Source organism: Entelurus aequoreus, linkage group LG07 (assembly GCF_033978785.1).
Source record: "Entelurus aequoreus isolate RoL-2023_Sb linkage group LG07, RoL_Eaeq_v1.1, whole genome shotgun sequence".
In the NCBI taxonomy this organism is placed as follows: Eukaryota; Metazoa; Chordata; class Actinopteri; order Syngnathiformes; family Syngnathidae; genus Entelurus; species Entelurus aequoreus.
In genome coordinates, this window is record NC_084737.1 from 38,283,707 (window position 1) to 38,302,488 (window position 18,782).

Below are 18,782 nucleotides of genomic sequence, written 5' to 3' on the forward strand. Positions count from 1 at the left end.
CCTTTGGGAGCTGCGCAAATCCACCTACCAAGCCCTTGAAAAAACATCCAAACACCTTCATCGAGGTTTTATATACATGATGTAAGTATATATGTAATGTAGTAACGGGCACATGTATGATATTTACGATTTTTGTATTATTTTAGGCATACGTGGCGCATTATTTAAAAAAAAAATGCCAAGAGTGTTTTCGTGTTGTTCTGGCCATTTCCGAGTCCTAAATGGCTGTCAAAATGTACCAACTTGTCGTAATGCCTAATCAGACTTCTTCTGTCCAGGTGAGATGCATGATTTATGATATAGAACACAGGTGTCAAACTCAAGGCCCGGGGCCCAGATCTGGCCCGGCACATCATTTTATGTGGCCCGCGAAAGCCTGGAAGTAATATGCTTCAGTAAAGTACTTTATCTTTTTTATTAGATGTATTTATTCTTTCCGCTGTGACATTAAAAAAATACATGCACTGCATGCAAATGCATATATTTATATCTAATATTATATAATAATATAACAAATATTATATTATCATAAATTAATTTTTTTTCTTTCAATGAAAATAAATACTCAAATCTGATGAATCTGTAATAACAATGTTGTTCATGTTAATATTGTAATGGTAGTTGCATTTGTATGAATTTAGGTGGTAAAGTAGTTATAATCTGTTGCAATAATGAACTATTAGTTTCGGGTTTCCTAATAAACCTTCTATCCATTTTCTACAGATTGTCCCTAGCGGGGTCGCGGGGGGGCTGAAGCCTATCACAGCTGCACAGATGGCAGGGTAGACCCTAGACATGTAGCCACCTCATCGCAGGCCAACACAGTTGTAACAAATATAATATACATTACAACCTTCTTTTGTTAAAGTAAACAAAAAAATATCTGATTTACTTTTTTATAATTTCAGAGCAAGTTATCCATTAAAGGCCTACTGAAATTATTTTTTTTAATTTAAACGGGGATAGCAGATCTATTCTATGTGTCATACTTGATCATTTCGCGATATTGCCATATTTTTGCTGAAAGGATTTAGTAGAGAACATCGACGATAAAGTTGCAACTTTTGGTCGCTGATAAAAAAAAGCCTTGCCTGTACCGGAAGTAGCGTGACGTCACAGGCTGAAGGGCTCCTCACATTTCCCCATTGTTTTCAATGCAGTGAGAGCGATTCGGACTGAGAAAGCGACGATTACCCCATTAATTTGAGCGAGGATGAAAGATTCGTGGATGAGGAACGTTAGAGTGAAGGACTACAGTGCAGTGCAGGACATATCTTTTTTTGCTCTGACCGTAACTTAGGTACAAGCTGGCTCATTGGATTCCACACTCTCTCCTTTTTCTATTGTGGATCACGGATTTGTATTTTAAACCACCTCGGATACTATATCCTCTTGAAAATGAGAGTCGAGAACGCGAAATGGACATTCACAGTGACTTTTATCTCCACGACAATACATCGGCGAAACACTTTAGCTACAGAGCTAACGTGATAGCATCGTGCTTAACTGCATATAGAAACAGACGAAATAAGCCCCTGACTGGAAGGATAGACAGAAGATCAACAATACTATTAAACCATAGACCTGTAAATACACGGTTAATGCTTTCCAGCCTGGCGAAGCTTAACAATGCTGTTGCTAATGACGCCATTGAAGCTAACTTAGCAACCGGCCCTCACAGAGCTATGCTAAAAACATTAGCTATCCACCTACGCCAGCCAGCCCTCATCTGCTCATCAACACCCGTGCTCACCTGCGTTCCAGCGATCGACAGAAGGACGAAGGACTTCACCCGATCATCCGTGCGGTCGCCGGCTAGCGCGTCTGCTATCCAAGTCAAAGTCCTCCTGGTTGTGTTGCTATAGCCAGCCGCTAATACACCGATCCCACCTACAACTTTCTTCTTTGCAGTCTTCATTGTTCATTAAACAAATTGCAAAAGATTCACCAACACAGATGTCCAGAATACTGTGGAATTTTGAGATGAAAACAGAGTTTTTTGTATTGGATTCAATGGGTTCTTAATACTTCCGTTTGACTATTGACGTCACCCGCATACGTCATCATACATAGACGTTTTTCAACCGGAAGTTTAGCGGGAAATTTAAAATTGCACTTTGTAAGTTAACCTGGCCGTATTGGCATGTGTTGCAATGTTAAGATTTCATCATTGATATATAAACTATCAGACTGCATGCGTGGTCGGTAGTAGTGGGTTTCAGTAGGCCTTTAAATTGTACTTTGTAAAAATGACGATACATTTTACGGGGAAAAAAACTGCTCAGTCGCCAGAATTTTACAGTTAAAAAAAACATACAACTGTTCTTCCATTTATAATACACCATCAAAACAACAAGCGTATATTTTACGTTAAAAAAAACTGGCTGCTTATTTGCCAGAATTTTGCCATAAAAAACAGTGGTACCATTTTGCCATTTACAGTAATACGCTGTAAAAACACAGTTAATTTAATGATGAAACTCTGGCGACTGAGCTGCCAGTGTAAAGATTGTTTTGGTTTTTTTTTTTACAGAGTATGTAAAAATATATAATGATCAACTGCATATGCAATTGTATAATAATATCATGAGGCGAATCCTGATACATTTATATTCATTTATTACTCACTGTTGCAAGCTGCCCTCAAAAGACAGCCATAACTGTGAAGTGGCCCTCAGTGAAAATGAGTTTGACACCCCTGATATAGAATAAACTTCCAGGGAGCAAGGAAGCAGCAGACCACTCTATGTAAACATAGGAACATACGGTAGTGATCACGGCGCCACTAAAATCGTTTATCTGCATTTGCGCTTATAATAAAAATATCACTAATACTTGGTTAATATTGAAATCATGAAATGTTAATTGAGTATTGTTGCCAGTTTTTGAATGGTTATTTATTGGATTTCATGGGTGAAATAGAGGAGCTCCCATTGGCTGCGCTCTAAGGTGACTTTTATTTACGTTTATTTGCTATTTCGAATGCATTTTTTAAAAATCCATCCGTCATCATGTCTTTCATAATGATTGTGAACGATACGCAAAATTCCCCCAAAAATGCAGTTCCCCTTTAAAGTTGGTTGTATTTTACCGGAGAAAATTGAACCACAAGGTTTATGTATTTTGTTGTCTATTGCGGCAAAGGTGAATTTATCTGTTTTAATAGTTAAACTATTATTGTTGTAAATATTAGTTTCTACTGAAGCACTTTAAAGATTTACTTAAATGAGAAGTGTGTAACAAATAAAATCTATGATTAATATGCATTACTTCAGATGTCCTACTCTGTTCTGCGATACTTGAGCGCTCCATAAAAACTAGGCATGTAATAGTTTTGTAGGTATTGCGGTTTAAAAGTCTTCACAATAATGCTGTGACTTGTGATAGTATCAAACAAAAACTTGATGTGTAGTTTTTTTCTGGCACTTTAGCGTCAGCCGGGTCTGAAAATAAACTACATCTTCCGAAATCCTCTGCGCACTGTGGGGCTAACAAGGTGGCAGGCGTGGAATGCCTTAAGCAAGAAGTGAAGTGTAGTTGAAGTAAATGAGAAGAATTATTTTTCTCTATAACCGTTTCAGTTATGTTGCTAACAAACAAACAAATCCTGGCGAAAACATATCCTCTTTGGTGGAGGTAAAAAAGTCTGCGTTCTGCAAATCAAGGTGCACTACTTTCGTCTCGAGCATTTCCAAGGCGACAGAGTGGATGGATTCCATCCAGCTACACTCAGGCAAAAGGCAGTGTACACCCTGGACAAATTGCCACCTCTTAAATCATCACCAAGAAAATATATTTTTTGAAGCCAAACCTCAGTTTGTGAGGTATTTACATTATTAAAAGTTAAATTGTTTATGAACTTTTCTGAGAAACAGCATTTTTCCAACTGATATAAACATGTCCACAGTGGAGGGCACTGAACATTATTGTTTTACACAATGTTATACACATTGTCATTTTAAAAACATCAACTGTAAGTTTTTTTTCAATATTTCCTTGAAACAGTGGATGTCCCTGCACTATTCTTTGCACTTAGAAATACATGTTTTGAAGTATGATTAGAGCATTTTAGCATTATGTTTGTCTTCGATTACAGTAAGTGTGTTTATCCTAAACATTCCTGGCACTTCATTTTACACACTAACATTTTTAAATCTTTTTTTTTTTTTTTACATATTCCATAATAACATCGTACCGAGGCCTTTATACCGTGAGATTTTGATACCGTTACTCTCTTTTCCTCTGAGGAAGGATCGATCATCTTTAGATTCAATGTGCAAAATTGAATGTCATAGTTGCTCAGATTGTAATGTGTTTATATATGTTTAGATTGGGGTATGTTGTTTTTTAACTGGGAAAGACATTTGTCTCCTGTTTTCATGTTACCATTTAAAGTACCAATAGAGTGGAAAAACAAGTTGACTTTATATGCTTATTTGTGTCTCATACATTAAATCATATCCAATTGTATTTGCAATCCACAAAGGATGTGAAAACACTGTTTAAACATCACAAAATGTTACATTCAGTCAGCCTTTTTGAATATTTCGCTCCGATTACCTTCGTTAAGTTCCGTAGATTGTTTAGATCAGTCATACTGGAAATATGCAAACATTTGAAAGAGATGTGCTGTTTATCATTCACAATCCTTATGTAAGACAACAACACATAAGCTTGGCTGTTTTTTATGCAGTCGAAATCGTAAATAAATAGCTAGCAATTGAGTCAACTGATCTAGGGTCCTCTGTTGCGCTCATTATACTCTCTAAAAACATCCAGAAAGCGCTAACAATACTCCATTTACATGTCATGACCTGAATTTGCTAAAAGTAAATTGTAGATCATAATTCATGCATCTCTCACCTGGTAGTAGACAAATGTGGCCATGGATGTACTGGCTGGTTGACTTTCAAGTATGGCGATATAGACCCCAAAAAACACTCCCTGCAGAAACTTTTTTTGTAACCCTTCATGAGGACTGTGATTGATTATTCATCTAAACGGAATTATGTGAGTGTCCCGTCTGTCGGCACCCCAGCAAGAGTGAAAATATTACAGTAAGTGTTTGTTTTATTTTGGTTTGTTATGGTTAGTTTGTAGGGCTGTGAATCTTTGGGTGTCCCACGATTCGATTCAATATTGATTCTTGGGGTCACGATTCCATTCAAAATCGATTTTTTTTTTTCAATTCAACACGATTCTCGATTCAAAAACGATTTTTTTCCCGATTCAAAACGATTCTCTATTCATTCAATACATAGGATTTCAGCAGGATCTACCCCAGTCTGCTGACATGCAAGCAGAGTAGTAGATTTTTGTAAAAAGCTTTTATAATTGTAAAGGACATTGTTTTATCAACTGATTGCAATAATGTAAATTTGTTAACTATTAAATGAACCAAAAATATGACTTATTTTATCTTTGTAAAAATATTGGACACAGTGTGTTGTCAAGCTTATGAGATGCGATGCAAGTGTAAGCCACTGTGACACTATTGTTCATTTATTTTTATTTTTATAAATGTCTAATGATTATGTCAATGAGAGATTTTTAATCACTGCTATGTTGAAATTGTAACTACTATTGATACTGTTGTTGATAATATTAATTTTTGTTTCACTACTTTTGGTTTGTTGTGTGTCGTGTTTGTGTCTCCTCTCAATTGCTCTGTTTATTGCAGTTCTGAGTGTTGCTGGGACGGGTTTGGTTTTGGAATTGGATTGCATTGTTATGGTATTGCTGTGTATTGTTTTGTTGGATTGATTAATTTAAAAAAAAAAATAAATAAATAAATTACAAAAAATCGATTTAAAAAAAAAAAGAGAGAATCGATTCTGAATTGCACAACGTGAGAATCGCGATTCGAATTCGAATCGATTTTTTCCCACACCCCTATTAGTTTGTATATTTAGCACCTGGCAATGCTGCGGATGCGAGAGTGCCACAATGAAACTGCATCCATCACTCGGCTTCTAAAACCTATTGCTCATCCTCTTTGTGTTTCTGCTCAGAAATATATAAGGTCACGGATCATAATGTTTCCATACGTTATCGTTGTTGGCTCGAACAAAGTCTGCTTTATTAGCTTTGTTCTTGATAGTGAAGGGCTATGTGGTTCCTCACTTTCTTGTTGAGAAAGTTAAATAGCTTTGGTGTTTATTTTTAATTGCTGCTATTTTAGCTGGCCTTCTGTTTTTATAAACAAATTATACTTTGTTTTTGTTAGCACTGGGCCTGTCCTTACTTTTAAATGGACAAGTTTTTGTAATAGCCTAATGAGCAGCACAGTTACAGTATAAACAAATATGTCTGAATGAATTGCTCATGCCTAAGAATATCTTAAACTAAATTTAAAAGCAGATTGCTAAATTAAAGGTATATGCTTCATAGTGTGAATGTGAGTGTGAATGTTGTCTGTCTATCTGTGTTGGCCCTGCGATGAGGTGGCGACTTGTCCAGGGTGTACGCCGCCTTCCGCCCGAATGCAGCTGAGATAGGCTCCAGCACCCCCGAAAGGGACAAGCGGTAGAAGATGGATGGATGGGCTTCATAATCCGATTAGTCAACCTCGTTAAAGATAATCGATGACTAGTCAAATATCAATAGCCGTTAGTTGCAACCCTAATTTCAATATTGCACTTCAATTTTGGCAGATCTCATCACTGACAAATTCCTTGGGGTGTCCTGATCAGATCAAGGATTGGATAGTTGCATCTAAAATGACTGGTGCAAGCAGTCCTGCAGCGTGTTTACTCACTAGTCATTTACATAAGATAAACATGGTAGGCTATATGTTACAGAGGCCAACCAGTGTGGCTGGGCCTTGTATATGTTTGTAAACCTTATTCCCTGACGACTTCAAGAGTGTGCTGGCTACCGAGTTAGCCATCCGGGCTTTTGGCTCGGTGATCAGCACACCCGCTTCTCATGCGGACGGCCAGGGATCGCATCCCCGTGTGGAATGGGGTAAAGGCATTGGGCCAGATTACATATCGGGTATTACAGGGCTACAATACACGCTTAGCTTTTTCACAAGTATCCCAGAAAAAAATTAGGAGCAACACGGAATGTCCTAAATAACACAATTTTACTATTATCACTTAAACAACATACACAATAACACACGTGCACTCCTGCATATAAACACAGTGCTATCATAAGTTCTAATGCAACCCTCAATTAAACATCCCTGTCCCACAGCTTTTTGTAGCCAAGTCATTCTATGTCATGCCCTATACAATCATACTAAGCTACAAATACAGTCACATAGCATGACTGACATCACATCACATGCAATTACATTACTGATTGTACTGTAATGGTACTTACAGACATGCCAGAATGGCCAGTGATGTTAATAGGTTTTCAATGTAGTGAGTCCTTAGAACCCCCAAATAATGATTGTGGGCGCTAACTTTCCAAAATATTTTAAGCATTATATCCCGACCACTTACGGCTCTTAGCATGTAATGACGTAATTGCGTATGTACGTAATGAATTTGCTTTGAGTTTTGCTCGTTAATGATAGCAATCTGGATAGCTAGCTTTAGCTATCATTGAATATATAATGTATTTTATCATAACAAAAACATGGCTGCAAATTGTTAGTTGATTCTCTTGGAATGTATTTTATTGTATGTGCATGCGCTTTCTGTTTGTACGTGTGTACAAGACAGGGGTAAGTGACGAGCATAAATGCCCAAAAATTCCTCAGACCAATGAGCAATTTTTATTAAAATAATTAGTAATTGTAAAAGAATATAGACAGTTAAAATATATGTTCTGTTAAAGCATTAATGGTAACATAAGCTAGTTGGTGGTGTTCTTGTGATATGTTTGTTTGAAAAGTTTAACTGAGAGCAAGTTGCAAACAACAGAGAACCTTTAAAGGCCTACTGAAACCCACTACTACCGACCACGCAGTCTGATAGTTTATATATCAATGATGAAATCTTAACATTATAACACATGCCAATACGGCCGGGTTAACTTATAAAGTGACATTTTAAATTTGCCGCTAAACTTCCAGTTCGAAACGCCTCTGAGGAGGACGTATGCGCGTGACGTAGACCGGGGAACACGGGTATGCCTTCCACATTGAAGCCAATACGAAAAAGCTCTGTTTTCATTTCATAATTCCACAGTATTCTGGACATCTGTGTTCGTGAATCTGTTGCAATCATGTTCATTGCATTATGGAGAAGGAAGCTGAGCAAGCAAAGAAGAAAGTTGTCGGTGCGAAATGGACGTATTTTTCGAACGTAGTCAGCAACAACAGTACACAGCCGGCGCTTCTTTGTTTACATTCCCGAAAGATGCAGTCAAGATGGAAGAACTCGGATAACAGAGACTCTAACCAGGAGGACTTTTGACTTCGATACACAGACGCCTGTAGAGAACTGGGACAACACAGACTCTTACCAGGATTACTTTGATTTGGATGACAAAGACGCAGACGTGCTACTGTGAGTATGCAGCTTTGGCTTCTAAACATTTGATTGCTTGACCGTATGCGCGCAACTTTTTTTTGCGTATGTACGTAACTTTTTTAAAATATATAAGCTTTATGAACCTTGGGTTAGGTGAACGGTCTTTTGGGCTGAGTGATTGTGTGTGTTGATCAGGTGTTTGAATTGTATTGGCGTGTTCTATGGAGCTAGGAGCTAGCATAGGAGCTAGGAGCTAGCATAACAAACACGCAGGTGTTTTTATGCAGGATTAATTTGTGGCATATTAAATATAAGCCTGGTTGTGTTGTGGCTAATAGAGTAAATATATGTCTTGTGTTTATTTACTGTTTTAGTCATTCCCAGCTGAATACCAGGTACCGTGAGTATGCAGCCTTGGCTGCTAAACATTTGATAGCTTGACCGTACGTGCGCGTCACGTACGTAACTTTTTTTAAATATATAAGCTTTATGAACCTTGGGTTAGGTGAACGGTCTTTTGGGCTGAGTGATTGTGTGTGTTGATCAGGTGTTTGAATTGTATTGGCGTGTTCTATGGAGCTAGGAGCTAGCATAGGAGCTAGGAGCTAGCATAACAAACACGCAGGTGTTTTTATGCAGGATTAATTTGTGGCATATTAAATATAAGCCTGGTTGTGTTGTGGCTAATAGAGTATATATATGTCTTGTGTTTATTTACTGCTGTAGTCATTCCCAGCTGAATATCAGGTACCGTGAGTATGCAGCCTTGGCTGCTAAACATTTGATAGCTTGACCGTATGTGCGCGTCACGTACGTAACTTTTTAAAAATATATAAGCTTTATGAACCTTGGGTTAGGTGAACGGTCTTTTGGGCTGAGTGATTGTGTGTGTTGATCAGGTGTTTGAATTGTATTGGCGTGTTCTATGGAGCTAGGAGCTAGCAGAGGAGCTAGGAGCTAGCATAACAAACACGCAGGTGTTTTTATGCAGGATTAATTTGTGGCATATTAAATATAAGCCTGGTTGTGTTGTGGCTAATAGAGTATATATATGTCTTGTGTTTATTTACTGTTGTAGTCATTCCCAGCTGAATATCAGGTCACCCCCGGCTCTCACAGCATCTTCCCTATCTGAATAGCTTCAACTCCCCACTAGTCCTTCACGTGCACTTTACTCATCCACAAATCTTTCATCCTCGCTCAAATGAATGGGGAAATTGTCGCTTTCTCGGTCCGAATCTCTCTCACTTCATGCGGCCATCATTGTAAACAATAGGGAACTTTGCGTATATGTTCAACTGACTACGTCACGCTACTTCCGGTAGGGGCAAGCCTTTTTTTTATCAGATACCAAAAGTTGCAATCTTTATCGTCGTTGTTCTATACTAAATCCTTTCAGCAAAAATATGGCAATATCGCGAAATGATCAAGTATGACACATAGAATAGTTCTGCTATCCCCGTTTAAATAAAAAAAATTCATTTCAGTAGGCCTTTAAAATGCATATTTATTTCTGGTTATTATATTATTTTCTATTCATTTAGAGTTGATATGGTATGGTTATAATAAACAGATGAATTAATTTGTTGAAAATGTATCTGAAATTAAACAAAACTGTCACAAGGGCATAAAACGCACAATTCTGATAATATAGCATTTTGTAACAACATAAATAACGCCTAAATAAATGGGTAAAATTCAAATGAAAACAAGTAGTACCAAAAACATCAATAGAAGTGCTGATTTTAACACAAACAAAACATTCTTAACCGCAAATGTTATGCCTGGTTTGTTCAGAGTAGTGTAAATGTTAAAGTACACCATATTGTCATGAGAAAATTGCAAACATTTGTTTGTGGTGATAATGAGCCACACCTCGAGAAAAGAAGAGACAGAGACTGAAGTTTGTACAGGCGACGTTGAAATGTTCTGATCACATAAACTGCAATAGTCTGCTGACCAGCAATAATATCATTTATCTTTTTCTTTCGTGGCATTTTTACGTTCTCTTTCCCTGCTTCCCGTCTCGCAGTATGTATGCGCAGACCCCGTTTAGCAAAACAAAAAAGCGACCACCATTCAAAATATTTTTCATCACCCCCAACGGACTGTTTATTTCATTACAGCATGTCCCCTGAATGTTAGAACACCATCAATATGAATGAGCACAACATCGAGCAGTGGAAATGTGAGTTTATTTTACGATCAAGTTTATATCTTTAGTTGTTAAATGAAATTTACGGTGATTGGCTAGTTGATTTGGTAGCAGCTAAGCAAGCATGTCGCGATAGCGGCGATGCTGTGTACATGTGATCACGTCTGTGGTGATCAGATGCGCAGAAGGTTAAAAAGGTGTCTATGGTCTGTTGACAACAATTTTTCTTTTCCCCAAATCTTGCTCTTATTTGATCCACTTATTATGGAATTATTTCAGGAGCTAAATGAGAATGAAAGGGTTGAAATCCATATTTGCACGATTGCTATGGTTTTATTTTTTCTAGTCGCATGTAGGGTTGGGAGATATGGACCCGGTATTTTTAGGTCGAATCGCAATATACAATATACGTACACTGAACAAAAATATAAACGCAATACTTTTGTTTTTGCTCCCATTTTTCATGAGTTGAACTCAAAGATGTAAAACTTTTACTATATATATATATATATACAGTAGATATATATATATATATATATATATATATATATATATATATATATATATATATATATATATATATATATATATATATATATATATATATATATATATATATATATATAAAAGACATTCCTCTCAAATATTGTTCACAAATCTGTCTAAATCCTTGTTAGTGAGCATTTATTCTCGGCCAAGATAATCCATCCCACCTTACAGGCATATCAAGATGCTGATTAAACAGCATGATTATTGCACAGGTGTGCCTTAGGCGGCCCACAATAAAAGGCCACTCTGAAATGAGCAGTTTTATCACACAGCACAATGCCACAGATGTCGCAAGTTTTGAGGGAGCGTGCAGTTGGCATTCTGACTGCAGGAATGTCCACCAGAGCTATTGCCCGTCAATTGAATGTGCAATGTTCTCTACCATAAGCTGTCTCCAAAGGCGTTTCAGAAAATTTGGCAGTACATCCAACCGGTCCTTACAACCGCAGATCATGTGTAACCACACCAGCCCAGAACCTCCACATCCAGTAGGTGCACCTCCATGATCGTCTGAAACCAGCCATCTTGACCGCTGTTGCAACATTTGATTTGCATAACCAAATAATTTCTGCACAAACCGTGAGAAACCGTCTCAGGGAAGCTCATCTGCATGCTCGTTGTCCTCAACGGGGTCTTGACCAGACTGCAGTTCGTCGTCGCAACCAACTTGTGTGGGCTAATGTTCACATTCGATGGCATCTGGCACGTTGGACAGGTGTTCTCTTCACGAATGAACCCCGGTTTTCACTGTTCAGGGCGTGTGTGGCGCTGGTGGGAGAGTGGTTTTCTGATGTCAACGTTGTGAATCGAGTGGCCCATGGTGAGGATGGGGTTATGGTATGGCAGGCATATGTTATATGGACAACAAATTGCATTTTATTGATGGTACTTTGAATGCACAGAGATACCGTGAGGAGATCCTGAGGCCCATTGTTGTGCCATTCACCCATGACCATCACCTCATGTTGCAGCATGACAATGCATGGCCCTATGTTGCAAGGATCTGTACACAATTCCTGGAAGCTGAAAACATCCCAGTTCTTGCATAGCCAGCATGCTCACCGGACATGTCACCCATTGAGCATGTTTGGGATGCTGTGGATCGGCGTATACAACAGCGTGTTCCAATTCTTGCCAATATCCAGCAACTTCGCACAGCCATTGAAGAGTAGTAGACCAAAATTCCACAGGCCACAATCAACAACCTGATCAACTCTATGCAAAGAAGACATGTTGCACTGCATGTGGCAAATGGTGTTCACACCAGACACTGACTGCTTTTCTGACCCCCCCCCAGACCCCAATAAAGCAAAACTGCATATTTCAGATTGGCCTTTTATTGTGGGCAGCCTAAGGCACACCGGTGCAATAATCATGCCGTTTAATCAGCATTTTGATATGCCACACCTGTGAGGTGGGAGGGATTATCTTGGCAAAGAAGAAGTGCTCACTAACACAGATTTGTCAACAATATTTGTGAGGAAAAGGTCCTCTATGTATATAATCAAAGTTTTCGATTTTTGAGTTCAACTCATGAAAAATGGGAGCAATGTTGCATTTATATTTTTGTTCAGTATGTATCGGTATTTTAACAAAGTGTGCACAGTGTTTAGTTTAAACTCAACACCACATTACTGATAATACCAATGTTCTGAAAACTACTTTTAAAAAGTAATAATTATATATACCTGTTACCTAACCAATAAAGTAGTTTCATTACTAATTTATTTACTCATTAATAAATGTAAGTAATAACTAGGGAAAGTAATTTAATGCATTTTTTTTTTTTTAACTATGTCATATGTATATGGGAGAAGTATGACAGCAGTGTGCGTGTGAATGTGTGTGCCTTTTAAAAGGCGGTGTCTGTTAAAGTTAAAAGTCCCAATGATTGTCACACACACACACTGGGTGTGGTGAAATGTGTCCTCTTCACTTGACCCATCCCCATGTTCACCCCCTGGGAGGTGAGCGGAGCAGTGAGCAGCAGCGTGCGCTGTGCTTGGGAATCATTTGGTGATTTAACCTGCAATTCCAACCCTTGAGGCTGAGTGCCAAGCAGGGAGGCAATGGGTCACATTTTTTGTAGTCTTTGGTATGACTCGGCCAGGGTTTGAACTCACGACCTCCCAGTCTCAGGGCGGACACTCTAACCGTTGCCAAACGACGTGGGATTTCACCGAGGGTTTCAGCTGAACTGTATGGATAGATGTATTTGTTAGCAGCTGCAGTTTGTCGGCTTTGACGACTGTTCTGTTGAATCTTTTCACCGGCTTGTGTTAATAAAGAGGAGCCGCCTGCCGCCAAAGCTACGGTGCAGGCACGTCGGCTGTGCGGGAAGGCGAATGTGGTGAGGGGTCAGTGTCGGCAACGCGCGGTAGTGACTCCGGACACGCGCCGGGTCCTTCCTCAGCTAAGGTGCCTGCCGGGCCCCCCGGCAGCGGCACATGCGGCTCTAATAAAGGCACTGTTGGAGCCAGTTGGAGCCTATCTATATTATTTATTTATTAATTGTTTGACAATGAAATCAAATAATGTCAAGAATGATGTTAATGAATTATTGGATGTTATAGATTTCATTGTGATTGACTGATTGTTTTCAGCTGCTCACGCTCCTACTGGTGAGCCACTTCCTCCTCCTATAATTAAGAAGACAGGACAGCTGGGTGCCCTTTGTCTGTGTATCATGTTGAAGGAGTGAGGAGTGAAACAGTTTGTTTACCGCTAAACAAGCCACGCTGAAACAAGTTATTTTGAAGCCACGCTAAAACAAGTTATTTTGAAGCCACGCTAAACTAGTTATTTTTGAAGCCACGCTAAAACAAGTTATTTTTGAAGCCACGCTAAATAAGTTATTTTGATTATGTTGAAAGTCAACCACGGAGAATATTTTTTGTTTGTGAAAATAAATTATGATCATTTTGAATCTAGAAATATCTCCGCGAGTGCTTATTAAGGAATTTACTGAGTCAAACACCTCCTCCTCAAGACTACTCTGCATTACTTTATTTTTATTTTTTCGAAACTTTTTTGGAACGCAAGAGTAGCCGCAACAAGTAAACAAACTTCACTGAAGACCCAAAAGACCAACCAAGATCGCGCTGCACCGATGACAGCCAGCAGCCGGCGGGCCGTGAGTAAAATCAGCGGATGACGCAATGAACGAATGAACGCGCCGCTGCGCTGTATGAAATCATTCGAACAGATTGTGGATGTGAAATTCAATAAAACAGGATGTTGGAAGGACATTTAAGAATGAAATAAGTGGACATTAAATTGAGCTGTGTGATTACCTAGAATGATGTCTGGCACACCTGAGACGGCAGCTGAACAGGAGGACATGCTGAGAACGCGCATTGCTTCGCGCAGAGGCAGACTGTGCGCGTGCACTAGGAGGCTAAATGAAATAAAGACTTTGATGACTGATGTTAGAAATGCTGATAAAGTCAATGATGCATTTGAAGTATTTAAAGGAGCTGTGGATGAATTTAAAAATGCTCACAACTTTGTGCAAGAATTCTTATCAGAAGAGGAAAAGGAAAATGATTATTATGACTGGTATGAACCCAGAATAATACATTTGAATTATTTTATGAAAGATGTTGAAACATGGAAAAGAGAAATTGCACAATCAAAAGTTGGACCACTGGACAGCATATCAAATGTATCTCACAAATCAAAGTCTGCCACTGGATCAAAAGCCTCCAGATGTTCCTCAATATCCTCAGAATTAAAAATTGCCAAAGCGGAACAAGCTGCTACAATGGCTCGAGCTGCTGCACTTAAGGAAAAACACACCTTGCAACTGGATGAAACAAAGCTTAAAGCAAAGATGGAGCAAATGGAGTTGGAAGCAGACCTCGCAGCATCAACTGCTAAAATACAAATCCTTCAAAGTGATTTAATTCATGAAAGCCATGATGTGGCTCAGGAACCTCCAGGTGATGGCATGACTGAATATTATGATTCTCACCATTAAAGAGAAACTATGGAGAGCAATGTGGACTTTATAGAGTTCGGTGCAATACCCAAGACCCCACTTCACCAAACCGTCTTAAGTCTCCACAGACCTCTACTTAAAAGGAACACCAACACATCAGAAGATCTAAATAAACCTCAAGACAAAAACGCAACTGAAAAACACAAGACCCAGATTGTAAAGCACACTCAACCAATAAATCACTCTGCACAAGATAATGTGGTTATCAATGCTGCTCATGATAACTTGGAAATGGTTATTCAAAGACAAAGTGACATCGCAAAACTCATTGTCTCACAGCAAAAACTGTCTCTACTACCAGCAAGAGAGATTTCGGTGTTTGATAGTAACCCACTGGCATATCAGTCTTTTATCTATGCATTTGAACACTTGATTGAAGACAAGACTTATAATGATCAAGACCGACTCTACTACCTTGAGCAGTTTACCTCTGGTTTGCCAAGAGACTTGGTTCGCAGCTGTTTGCACATGGAAGCCAGTAGGGGCTATAATGAAGCAAGGCGCCTCTTAAAAGATCATTTTGGAAATTAGATGAAGATTTCGGGAGCTTACTTGGAAAAAGCCTTGAATTGGACAGCGATTAAAGCTGAGGATGGGAAAATGCTGCATGCATATGCACTGTATTTGAGAGGATGCTGTAATGTAATGCAAGATTTACAGTATTTGGAGGAACTTGATATCCCATCGAACCTAAGGCTAATTACATCCAAACTACCCTACAAACTCAGAGAAGGGTGGCGAAGCACAGCTTATGAGACACAACAGAGAACCGGCAGGAGAATCAGATTTCACAACTTTGTGGATTTTGTGGAAAAGCATGCCGAGATGCTTTTGGATCCGTTGTTTGGAGACATTCAGGACCAAATAACAATGAAAAGGCCTCTTCCAAGAAGCACAAGTGAATTAAAACCAATCAGCCAAAGACACAGCAGCTTTGCTACTTCAGTAGCTGTGAATACAAAGCCAGCAGGATGCACTGTAAAACAATCATCTGTTCCACAACAACCTGCTCAAACCACACCCAGTGGTATCATCCCTTCATGTGGATATTGTCATGGCAAACATGCTCTGATTGACTGCTCACAATTCAAAACACAGTCACATGACAACAAGGTTGAATTTTTAAGAAGGCAAGGATATTGTTTTGGTTGCCTACTAAGAGGTCATTTAAGCAAAAATTGTAAAAGAAGATTAATGTGTCATGTTTGCAAAATGAAACATCCTACTGTACTTCATATTCCAAGTGAAAAAGGCCCAAGACAGGAAAATCAAGCAAAGTCCACTGCTGAGACAGAAGAAACCCCTATAAGCAGTACTCTTGTTTCAGCCGGTGATGCAACCGGGGCCGGGAAAGACTGTGCACCTGCAATCATGCCAGTCAGAGTTAAGACGGCAATCATGGAGGACGACTGTGTGTGTGCTTACGACTCGACCTGGGACACAGAAAGTGATGGAGAGGACCAGGCCGCAGATGGTCAACATCGTCGATCTAGTCGAGACAAAAATAAATCTGGTTGGACTTCAGAATCGTGGCATCACACGCCCAGAAACATGAGGGCAGCAAAGGACATGCAGAACTACGGAAGAGGATACCCTAATCTTGCAGATGAAGAGTGCTCAGAGGACAAAATGAAGAATTTGCAGTTTTACCTCAATAAATTCCCCTCTTCACCTGATAATGTTTACATTGAATCGTTCCTCAAAGAATGGAAGAATGACTACAAAAAGCTGGAGAGTGTTCACTCATACATTCAGTGGCTGTTTCCAATCCGAGAACCAGGGGTAAACTACATGGCTTCTGAACTCACCTAGAAGGAAATTGAGGCCTTTAAGAGTAATGATGATGCAAAAAAGAGGCTAGTGGAGTCCTATGAACTCATGTTGGGCTTCTACGGCGTCCGCCTGGTTAACAAAGAGACGGGTGAAGTGACACGAGCAGACAACTGGAAAGAGCGCTTCAGGAACCTTGAGCAGAACATGCACAACAACATGCGCATCACTCGCATCTTAAAGAGTCTGGGCGAGCTAGGATTTGAGCACTATCAGGCACCGCTCGTTCGCTTCTTCCTCGAGGAGACTCTGGTCAAGAAAAACCTCACCAGTGTTAAACACAGCGTACTTGACTACTTCCTGTTTGCGATTCTGGATAAACAACAACGCCAGGAGTTGGTGAGCTACGCCTACCTTCACTTTGAACCAAAGGATAAATTTGTGTGGTGTCCCAGGAAGATTCAGAGGCTGTTTAAGAAGTTCAGAAAGAAAGAAAAACATCGGCATTCCTCCTCTTCTTCTTCCACAAAAGACCATTACGAAGATAAAGAAAAATCACGGACTCCACCAAGGACAAGACCATGGAACAAGGAAACATATAACAAGACCATGGACCATGGAACAAGGAAACATATAACAAGACCATGGACCATGGAACAAGGAAATATATAACAAGACCATGGAACAAGGAAACACATAACAAGGCCATGGACCTAAGACCATGGAACAAGTAAAGACATTTCCAGATGCCAAAGGCTTTGTAAGAAGTGTTTTGGTTAAAACCAAGACCAACACGGTTCAACGACCAATAGATGAACTCTGCCTGCTAATGGAAGCAGCTTGATGGACTGAGGGGGGCTTTGATTCTCCAGACTCAATGACCGCTTCAGATATGACTATGGACTTTGAAGAGACTTGACGAGTAACTCAAGTAACTTAATTAATTTTGAAGTTGAAGAACATAATTGTTTGGATTATATTGTTCTATTATGGCTCCTGTGAATATTATTATTTATGTAATTGTTTTGCTAAAGCACACAATTAGGGGCCGGGATGTTGGAGCCAGTTGGAGCCTATCTATATTATTTATTTATTAATTGTTTGACAATTAAATCAAATGTCAAGAATGATGTTAATGAATTATTGGATGTTTTAGATTTCATTGTGATTGACTGATTGTTTTCAGCTGCTCACGCTCCTACTGGTGAGCCACTTCCACCTCCTATAATTAAGAAGACAGGACAGCTGGGTGCCCTTTGTCTGTCTATCATGTTGAAGGAGTGAGGAGTGAAACAGTTTGTTTACCGCTAAACAAGCCACGCTAAAACAAGTTATTTTGAAGCCACGCTAAAACAAGTTATTTTGAAGCCACGCTAAACTAGTTATTTTTGAAGCCACGCTAAAACAAGTTATTTTTGAAGCCACGCTAAATAAGTTATTTTGATTATGTTGAAAGTCAACCACGGAGAATATTTTTTGTTTGTGAAAATAAATTATGATCATTCTGAATCTAGAAATATCTCCGTGAGTGCTTATTAAGGAATTTAGTGAGTCAAACACCTCCTCCTCAAGACTACTCTGCATTACTTTATTTTTATTTTTTCAAAACTTTTTTGGAACGCAAGAGTAGCCGCAACAGGCACATCAAAAAATACAGGTATGATGGTATTTTCTCAAATGTATATCTCTTTCTAAAATATACCGGTATTAACTGTAATACCAGTATATCGCCCAGCCCTAGTCGCACAACCTATTTTTAGTCGCAAATGCGAGTGAATTGGTCGCCCTGTACAGCCCTGTAACAGGAGCTAGTAGCTATAAAACAGCTAATTGCACGATAGCAGACAAGTTAAACATACGTAATAACTTGACATGACAG

The 18,782-nt window shown here is 39.1% G+C and overlaps 1 protein-coding gene and 1 pseudogene across 1 annotated transcript in view; both read left to right on the plus strand.

Moving 5' to 3' along the window:
- The window catches only part of pip4k2ca (phosphatidylinositol-5-phosphate 4-kinase, type II, gamma a), a 51,629-nt gene that overhangs the window by 24,819 nt on the left and 8,028 nt on the right, over positions 1–18,782 (plus strand). The gene's annotated exons all lie outside the window — the stretch shown is intronic.
- On the plus strand, positions 15,739–17,970 carry LOC133653064 (opioid growth factor receptor-like protein 1; annotated as a pseudogene).